The following is a 10,673-nucleotide window of genomic DNA, read 5'->3' as shown; positions in this document are numbered from 1 at the left end:
TTTAATAAATTTGAAGACAGTTTGAAAAAAATTGCACTTCATAATTCTGTTGACATCATTCTCTTTGACTGCATTTCTAATTTTTATATAATTATAAAATTACACAGAAATACTATCATTAATTTAATGATGTATTATTACCTGCTGTCAGGTGTATTGGCTATATATCTTCACATGCAGGTTTATGAAGTCTCTGTCCAGGTGGACATCCTCACTTTATTCTGTCCTCTGTCTCTGTGAAGGAAACTCCCCCTTAACCCTCTTCTCCCATTGCAGTCATCGGTCACCCCTTGCTGTGGTGACATTTGACTTTTTTTTTCTTTGAAGCCATCTTCATATCAAGACATTTCTTTTTTATTTCAGTGACAATCTGACCCGCAGGTAACATGACATTAACAGCACTCGTTTTTTCCTGTTTCTTTTCAGTAGCAGGTCTCTTAATTCCACTGCTGACGATGTTAAAATGACAGATTTTCTTTATTGATCTCTGAAAGCAGGACGTCTAACTCTGAACTCATAAAATTCTTTTTGTTACTCTTTGATGCCATTTTCATTGAGGAACACTTCCTGACTTGTGGGGCAGGAAGCACAGCCTTATATGATATTAACTGGACATTATTTATGCTAATTTACTAATGCACATGTGCTGACATTCACACATCATTTACACAGTTATCTGAAGTTATGAAGATTTGCTAAATGTGACGTGGCCACTGTATGCACAACAGTAAGAGAAATTTAAGATAAGAATATGAAAATGTTCTTGCACGAGGTCCATTGTATTATTTATTTAAAATTTTTTACACACCACACAAAATAAAGTCCCTCCCTACATCTCTCTCCCTTCCCTACAACCTGCAGCCTACCTGTCTGTCTGTCACTAGGGCATAGGGTTGCAAATTTTGTGCATTTTCCTTAACCAGTATTTGAAAATGCTAACAATTAATTAATAATTAATGAGATACAAAACATGTTTTTTCTCATTTTTATTTGTTCTTATTTTAAATTTAATTCTATATCAATTCTCAATAAATCTAGATTTTCAATTCTTGACAGCAATTAGTTGTTTAATGATTAGTCATCAACATCCTTACTAGGACACATTAACAGAATTTCACCTGGTTGTTGTTATGATAAATGTAGTAATTTGATGCTGATGATATAATGATGTATGGTCTGAGCAAGCTAGCTGCTGAATGGTGGTCATAGTCACACAGCGCTGCAGTTTGAACCTTTCTTTTTCATATGTACCTATATCCCTACCTTCAGGTCATGTCTATCAAGTCAATTTACATACACTAAGACCGCAGAGCAGAACCAGTCAGGTTCAATGCAACAACAAAGCTATTATAGCTCCTGCTAAAGTACAAACTTTCACAAGAGGCAACATGAAAAAACAGCTACCAACCCACTACTCTTGTTATTTATTTGCCTGGAAAGGAGGCTTAACATTCATACAGTTTGTCATGACTGACCCTCAATATTACAACATTAATCCAACATCACCCCAGCCTGTGGTAGTAAGTTAGCTGTTTAAAATGCTAACACTGAGTTCATTAACCTATGAAATAAACAGGAAAAACAACAAAACATAGCAAAAGTTATAGCTTCCAAGTTTGAAATCGGATCACAGTCTTGATACCACTGTGGCACCGGTTCCTATATGACCAGACCGCAGATTACTGTGCCTCATTTTGGTGTCACACACCTGCGCTGTCGATTGAAATAGTTTCCTTCTGGTGCAGACAACCCTCCATGTGACTTTTAGCTCGTAGCTATGGCAAACATGGTGACAACACCAAGCTAAAAAGTCTAAAGTGTGGCTGTATTTGATGTAAAAGGATTCCAACAGTGTGCAGGATATGCAACAAATATTGTGTATAAAGGGGGGATGCACTGTACTTAAGTTCTTGTGTAACCCCATGCCAAGCACATCGGCCAGGGGTCCCAAGCCCCAGAGATATAAAACTGTAGGCTTATCTGACATTATTGATGATGATGCCAGCAGCCTTTCTCAGATTAGAAAATATCAGCATACATCTGCAGAACGATTACTTATGTTTGAGGCCAGGATTTTTTCAAGAAATCCAAGTTTCATCCAGTTGCTTGCCATTGGCTTCAATAGTCTGGTGTAATCCAAATCTCCTAAAGCCCCAACATGCCAAGTTTAGCCTGAATCTTCACTGTAGAGCCTTAACTTGGAGCCACATGGACACTGTCTGAACTGGGTGTGTGTATTATGACAGTGTGCAAACATCATGCTGGGGCTTTAGGAGACTTGGATTATGCCAGATGAGCAGTATGGAGGCATTTTACGTTTTTTTTTTTTTCCCAGTTGATGTTTACATTAGAAAACTGGTCACCATTCACTTCCACTGTTTGGGAGATTTTGTAGCACTGTTTTCCTGTGAAACTCCAGCAGTGTTTTGTGGACTAACAAAATAAACCTGACCTTCAATCAGCACGAGGGTGAGTAGATAATGAATGAATTTTCATTTTTGATTGAAATATCCCTTTAAAACTGTTTAGGAATGTATTGAAAGCTAGTGAGGATATATAACTATTTTATAGTGTTATGAAGCATTCATTAACAGTTTATACACCAGTTATGGATGCCTCATGGGCTGACTTACAGTTGTCAACACATACATTTTTTGCAGGGCTTTTTGTGCCCTTATTGTGAGATGAAGCTGAGGATATGACAGGAAATGGGGAGAGATTGTTGGGGAGGACATGCAGCAAAGGGTCATAGGCAGGAATTGAACCCATAGCTGCTGCAGAGGACTCATGGCCTCAGCATGTGGGGCACACACTTTACCAACTGAGCAACCAGGCTGCCTGAAAAATGTACATATCTGCAGAGAACTCACCTGTATTACAGTGTGCTATGAGCTATTTGTTGTTTATATAGGCCTACTGGTTAGAAATGCACCCATAAACAGTGGATTTACAGTAGCAGTTTGTTCTGTAAGGTGCACTGCACCAATTTTAGACATTCAGGTCAAGCTGAACAATTTTGAAAAAATATTGAATTGCAATTTTTTGTTTATTATATTGCAATATCAAAGGGAATGAAAATTTTGACATCATTATTCTCATTTTCATTGAAAAACATTGCCACAATCTGTGCCAAACAATGTAGAACTAGAATGATTTGTTGATTAATAAATTAAGTTCTCAACTATTAAATTACTTGACAACTATAATCGATTAATCAGTTTTAACCTATTTTTTTGTTAAAGAAAATTGTCAAAATTCTCTCATTTCAGCATTCAAATGTGAATATTTTCTGGGTTCTTTACTCCTCTCTGACAGTAAACTGAATATCTTTGAGACATTTGAAGACTTACCTTTGACTGTGGGAAACTCTGATCAACATGTTGTGGTATTTTATGGACCAAACAACTAATTGATTAATCATAAAAATGATTGACAGATTAATTGATAATGAAAGTAATCATTAGTTGCAGCCCTACAAAGATGTTGAATCTGAATCTGAAGTGGTAATTAATAATTTTACACACACACAAAAAAGGGTTTTATCAAATATGGCACCTCCTGAGATTTGAAAGTTGCAGTAGACCATATTGTGATGTTGATAAAAATTTGATTAATATAATGTCCCCTGATGTTTTGGAGGGACATTTCTTATGTCTGAAAAAGGCTGTAGGATGTGAAAGTGGGCCTTCAAAATAAATTAAGATAAACTTTATTTATACCTCTGGAACCAATCTGGAAATTAAATTCATTTAACAGGCAGGGAAAGTTAAATAAAAGATGTTCTTGAGGTGCGTTATGGGAACTGTAGGACCCAGGCTAATTCACTGAATCATAGAGGGCCTAACTTAGAGCTAAAGGGCTGCTCGCTGAAAGAATGAGTTGAATCATCAGTTGAAGACCCTCAGTCGACTCAAATACTTCCAGTAAATGACAAACACATGCGCTGGTAGTTAACTGATAAGAGAATGTAAAACAAACAGCTCTTGTTTTTTATCTGTGTTATTGTACACACAGCAATACCACAGCATGACAGGCTGTAAACTTCACAACATGAGGTTCTAAATTACCACAAGCCACAAAACTACCTGTGATGTGAAAATGGTGATAGAAACAAAGTTCAGGTGATGCTGGGCAGCAGCTGACTGCGCTGTCAGCAGCCCAGCTGGCAGGAGAGAAGCTCTGTGGTGCGCTGGGGTTTTATACCTGAGTTATGAGCAGGATGACTCAGGAAGACTGTGGAAATCTGATGTTTTCACATCACAGATGAAGAAGGAAGGCATTAAAACATGAGGTAGGCTAAAACATGACTCTCATACAGGCTGATACAGGAGTTTAGTGTGCTCTGAACTGGAAAAAATGAAAGAATAATCAAACACCCAAATCCAAAGTGTATCTTTTTGATTATTGCTCACTGTTCCACTATTACTGGCACCCCCATCCCTGTACGAGCAGTGGATCTTGCTGTGCACAGGAGACATAGTCCAGTCTAACTTTCTGAATATCAGAGTGGTACAGAATGGATTCATGATAGAGATCATTTCATTAGTGGCTCAAAATAAGAGCCTGTGGTCCCATCCCAAAAGAAGCAGGATCAGATAAGAGGGCTGGCATCAGTTTAATCTCTGTGTCCAGCACACTGTCAGGCTCTGGATGTGTCTGGAAATAGGAGGAAATATTAGCAAAGTTCTGTCGAAAGGGAACATAAATGCTTTCCAACAATTTTACACTTGTCTTGTACCTATATACTGTCAAACACATGGGTGTCATACGTAAGGTCTGTGGGCCAGAACCGGTCACTTGTATATGTCTATATATTGTAATTCACATGATTGACTTAATTAATAAATAAATCACACAGAAATTGCACTTATTTTCTTGAAGAGATCTCAAGCTGTTTTGTAAATGAATGATTCCTTAAATGTGAATGTTTTCAGAATGAATTTGTACTTCTTAATACTAAAAAGTGAAACATTTAAAAGTGTTGTTATTTATTGATTGTTATTGCTTTTACAAGTCCGGCCCACTTGAGGTCAAATTGGGCTGTATGTTGCCCATTAACTAAAGTAAGCTTGACACACCTGGTCGAACACGTGTAGAAATAGAAAACATGACTAATGTTTAAGGTGCAGACCACCAGCAGCGGGACACAGTGATGGCATGTAAAGCCCTAACTGGTGAAGGGGTTTCAAGATTTGAGTTCTCTCCTAAGTCTGAACAAAACTCACACTCATGATTTATTGGTGTCTAACAAGATACAACATATAATGTAGATAATTAACTCTGCGCACTTCCCCAGGGTGAGGAGGCTGAACTCATCAGTTGTCTGATTGGGACTGTGAAAAATAAATGTGATGTCTCTATCTATTTTCCCACTGAAAACAGTTTTTGGTGGTGTTAGACATCCATGGCACCTTGGGTTGACTCTAGCGTCCAATCAGAGGCTGTGTTCCTAACTTGACCAGCTGTATTTCTGACCATGTGGGAGCTCTGATCCCAGACACAATGCACAGTGTAGCGATAAGTCACCATCTTGTTTTTGTCTTTTGTCTTGTGTTCCTCCAGCCACCTAAAACTGGCCACTGTTTCTGGTATATAATGTTACATTTATTGCTGTCATGAAGTCGACCATGTGGAGTGACTGTCGCTCCACTGAACTCAAAGCTAGTTAGTTAGCAGCTACAAGTTGTGATTTATTCATGTATTTATGTATTTATTTATTTAGCAGCAGAAAAGAAAAAACAGTGATCGATCATCTGATCGTGTTTCTTACTCTACTCGCAGCATCCAATTCCAAAAGATTTTTGAGAGGATTTTAGGCTGTTTTAAATTATATTAGCCTGACTCAGTCACAGTGTAGACCAACTCTGCTGTGAGAGAACAAGAAGAAAATGTATAATATCACATAAACAAGAATTTTTATTTACTTTCTGTGCAGCAAACACAACACACAGCCTTACAGTCACTTTTAAATTGCAACCTTAGCTTATCTAAACTTAATGACTGAGTAAAGAATTGTACGAACCCTAACACTCTGGGAAAAACTCACTTTAACAAGAACTCACAAGACTCCATTACATACACACAGGTTACCCACAAGGGTTACCCCCTTAAAGGGGAAGGCTTGGCCAATTGTGTGGTTGTGGAAGTATTGAGGTCCATTAGTTGAGCAAAAGTAGTAATACCAACCCCCACACATACTCCACAGCAAGTACAAGTTCTGCATTCTAAACCTTGTATGTATCTTGTACATAATATAGGTGTATGAAAATATTGATACACTTGAGTATGTGATATTATGTGTTGTAATACCATATCGATCCTCAAAACACTGTGTTGTGATATTGTAGTAAATGCAGACATTTGTGGCAGTGGTTTGTTTGGTGTTGCATTTAAACTCCTGACCCCTAGATAGCAACATTGTTTTTTGTCTTCACTGTTCTGATTATTAAAAAGTCAACTTTTTAAACTCAGATTTTCCTGCATATGGCTGTCTGTTCTCAGGCTGCAACTAACTATTGTTTTCATAGTCAATTAATCTGTCAATTATTTTCTCGAGTAGTAGTCGTTTGCCTAAAAAATGTCAGAAAATAGTGAAAAATGTTGATCAGTGTTTCCCATTTTGTCTACAAATCAAAGATATTCAAATTATTGTTATATAGGATTAAAGAAAGAAGAAATTATTCCCATTTAAAAAGCTGGAATCAGATAATTTAAACTATTCTTAAAAAAGTACTCATACGGATTAATCGATTATCAAAATAGTTACAGATTAATTTAATAATCGATTATTTGATTCATTATTGCAGCTCTAAGTTGTTCCTCATACAATGACAGTTTACTTAAAATTAGATTAAAAAAAATACCAATATATCACCTTGCTTACAGCATTGCAACTATTGAATCGTAGCCCCTGTGTTGTGATAACTGTAGTATCGCCACATTCTTGCCAGTACACAGTCTAAGTACATAACATAACATGTTCTGGTGTTGTCAAGGTAGTATGACATGTCATGAAGTGCTGTTCCATTTCTATTTATACAATCTCTGGCTTCTGCAGCCTCTGGTACTCAAGTACTTCAGGTGATGTCAGAAAAGTCCATGAGGATTCAGGCCTTAAGGCTTCAGGGGGGTATCTGTATTGGGCAATGCACTAATGTGCTTTATATTTTGCCAAGATTCCTGACAGTTTTTTTGTAAAAATTGCATGAAAACTTAATGGAGACATGAACAGTGTTGACAGGGAGCTAGCAGTTTGTCCTTGCCTGTCCTCTGATATTCTGAAACTGACTTCCATCCCAGAGGTCAAAGAGCATATGTATGGAAGCTCACTTTCATCTCAGTGTCACTGTCAGATCTCCACATCTCTCTCCTCCTGACTGGTAACAACAGAGTTTTTGAGTTTCTGGAATTTTCACGTTCCTATTGAATGCAATTAGAAGTGTTTCCAGCACTGTTTTACATCCTTATTAAAATGTAGTTTCCTTTTTATCTATTTTGCTTACAGCACAGTTTCACAGATGGCCTTTGTTGTAAGAAACTCAGCACTTCTCTGCAGCTCTCAGTAGGGTCTCTTCACAGACCAGCTGCTCTGTCCTTTAGGTGTCCAACTATTGAGATTAAAAACAAAGTACAGTCAGACATGCCATTTTTCTGATTAATGAGTCTATGTCCTTCATTTGAAAAATATTTCCTTCCTTTGTCGATTGCCATAAAACATCTGGACTATTTCCCTATATTGTCACCAGATCAGCCTGAAGAAGACTTTCACGTCTAGATTCACAACCTCAGTCTCTAACTGGTTGATTCCATGTCTGCGCCAAGGTTATAATCCGTATATAATATCTGCAGCTCCCACCAGCAGCGTTTCAGAAATGCTTTTACAGCGGAGCGTTTTGTCCACCTGTTTATGTTTACTTGCTCAGATTTAGTCGATTTGGTCCTGTGTCCTTGCTCTTTATGTCTGTCTTTATGATCACGAGTCTGCATGGGGTCTTTTATTTTGAAAATTGACTGTATTCTCTCTGCTTTTTCTGTGTCTGACTTCCTGGCTGTGTGATCTGCTCTATGTAGATTGATGCACCATCCATCAAAAATAGACTTGGTGTGTATTTGAAGTTGAGTGGAGAGCCGCTGCTGGTGGAATCACAAGCATTGTTTAGAATGGCTGTAACGTAACACAGCTGTGCCTGATGGAGTTTGACCGTAAGTGCTTCAATCTCCCAGCTTTCATCGTTAAAACTGGGTGGAAATAATTAGAGAGTTGGAAAAAACTCTGCATTGCTGAACCAATGCAAAGACTTTACAAATTTTGGCAGTGACATACAGAAGTTGTTTGCCTATGACTCAGCAGGAGTTCCAAGAAATGGCATTGTTTCTAGTAAGGCGTATCAGATTTAAGGGGCATAGGCTGGCAGAGGTCATACTCAGTGCTGTTCAAGCAGCTACCTTGCATTTAGAAATACCCAGACAAGGCAACATGGAGAGATCTCTGATCCTCTGGTATCGCGATCTCACATCAAACTTGGATTGTTTTTCAAATGGTGTAAAGCTTAATGTCTCTGTTAGCTGTAGACAGTGGCAGGGTGGTTTTCTGTAGACTTTGCAAGACATAACAGCCGGAAACATCAGGAGGAACATTGTTAGAAACTGAAACTTCAGCACTGACTTGGTGCTAGATCCTTTTTTTTTTTTTTAAACACAGAATCCAGATGATACATCCTCACTACTGAAATGTATCAGGACATTGAGCCAGGGTCTCTGCAATGAAACAGTTGGGGTGACATCAAATTTTGATTAGAACCTGGACTGGAGTGCTGTTGCTCTCTTTATACATTAACTGAGGCCGCCTTCCTCTGGCCTGGAGTGCCGGTAAAGAAACATGCTGTAACAGAAAAGTTTCCTTTGTGACTAAGAGGGGGGCAAGACCTTACTGGAGTTGCTCTGATTGTCTGTCTTGACAGCCCTTTGAATCTGTGGGTTTACCCAACATTTCTGATCTTGGGTCAGGTAGTCAGTCAGTCAGGGACATTCAGTCTTTTGGTAGGAAGGGCTCCCTTTTCATGTGTTTGTACTATAATGAAATGTGATCGTGTTGAAAACTGAGAGTTCATTTGAGTGTGTCTCAGTGTAGTACAGTTATTGGCAGTGGAGGCTAAAAATGCAGCACTTTTTCACGTTCCTGCTTTCAGTCATTACTCATTCATGGTATTTTTATCAATTTAAATATTAGCAGTAAGGCTATAAGATCTGGTAACAATATGTCACATTGCGATTATTTTGACTGATTGTGATTGTGATATGATTAGTGGGAATGATCATTTTTGCATCACAATTTTCATTTTTACTGAAAAAAAAGTGATGTGATATTTGTTGGGATCTGTACCAAACAGTTGTTTCCTTTCATCAGAAGAACAAGAATTTTAGGTTTCTGCATCACCACAGTGTCTCATTATAACACTGTTTTCTCACACATTTTTCCTTTTTCAAGAAATTGGTTCTGGTTCTGTGATTTAGATCTTGCTCTTGGCTGTATTGCAATTTTGATTTGACAGTTATTAATTGTGCAGCCCTAATTAGCAGTAAATGAGAATAGAATTCAGATTGTATTATCACCATACAGTACATAGCAGCATTGTAGAAGCTGAATTTTCATCAGTGAAGTCCTGATTTTAAAAGTCAGAAATGTAGAAAATATTGAAACCCTGACTGAGAAACCTGTCTAATGACACACTGAACTGCCACATTGTTTCACTTCATGTATCCAGCCTGACACTGAGTTCATGTTAGCTGATTTTGTGCTGGATGGAGGGTTTTTTTTGTTATTTTTGCCCAACTGATGAGTAAATAGTCAAGTGCTCCTCCTGTCTGTCTTCTGTCAGTCTGTGGTAGTTGTTGCTACTAAGGGAGCAGCTCAGGCTGGTTTGACATGAGTCAGGCCTGCACGAAATTTATCCCAATTGATCCTTCGCCAAGCACCGCCCTCCTTAGTTACTGTTGCTACACCTGCCAGTCTTCCCATTCTCGCACTGTATTTATGTTTACAGTGATAACGCTGGCAGATTTAACATTTAAATTGGGAGTAACTGTTGAAACACAACATCTTTGAATCCTTAGAGACATACACAAAACAAAAAATTGTCATTTGTAGCTGACAACAGTGGATGTTGTTGTTGGCTAAAATAATGACTCAGAAGATTTCATAAGTGTACCTGGCTGATGTAAGCTAATGCTAATGCTAACTCCTTGAGTCAGTTGAGAAGTCTTCAGCTGATGTTTTAATGTTTTCACATTTTTAGGGGCTTAGCAAAGGGTCAAGTGAGTGCACTCTGCTGGTTAGATTTGTATCTCACTTGATCCCAACTTTCTCTGATGTCATGCAAATCTAAGTAAACCTAACCTCATAAACTTACAACAACATTATTAGAGGAACAGTCAGTGGAGAGTAAAGCTGAATAGACTGGTCAGATAACACTGGAAGAGTGAAACTATGATATGTGAAGATAATAGTGTAAACACGGGTTTCAACATCGTAAATGTTCAGATGTATGTTTTGTATATTCTCACTGATTTGCTGTCTGTTATCTCGTTTAGGCTCCACCTGTTTAGTGTGCACAGTAGGGCTGAACAATTGATTGAAATTTTGTTGAAATTGCAATATGACCGACAGTAATTTT

General features: G+C 38.0%; 1 protein-coding gene across 1 annotated transcript in view; it reads left to right on the top strand.

Moving 5' to 3' along the window:
• The window catches only part of cntnap2b (contactin associated protein 2b), a 44,732-nt gene that overhangs the window by 1,171 nt on the left and 32,888 nt on the right, over positions 1-10,673 (top strand). The gene's annotated exons all lie outside the window — the stretch shown is intronic.

Source organism: Lutjanus erythropterus, chromosome 12 (genome assembly GCF_056507025.1).
Source record: "Lutjanus erythropterus isolate fLutEry1 chromosome 12, fLutEry1.hap2, whole genome shotgun sequence".
In the NCBI taxonomy this organism is placed as follows: Eukaryota; Metazoa; Chordata; class Actinopteri; order Lutjaniformes; family Lutjanidae; genus Lutjanus; species Lutjanus erythropterus.
The sequence above is the reverse complement of the archived record's forward strand: the minus strand, read 5'-3'. Positions and strand labels throughout refer to the sequence as shown.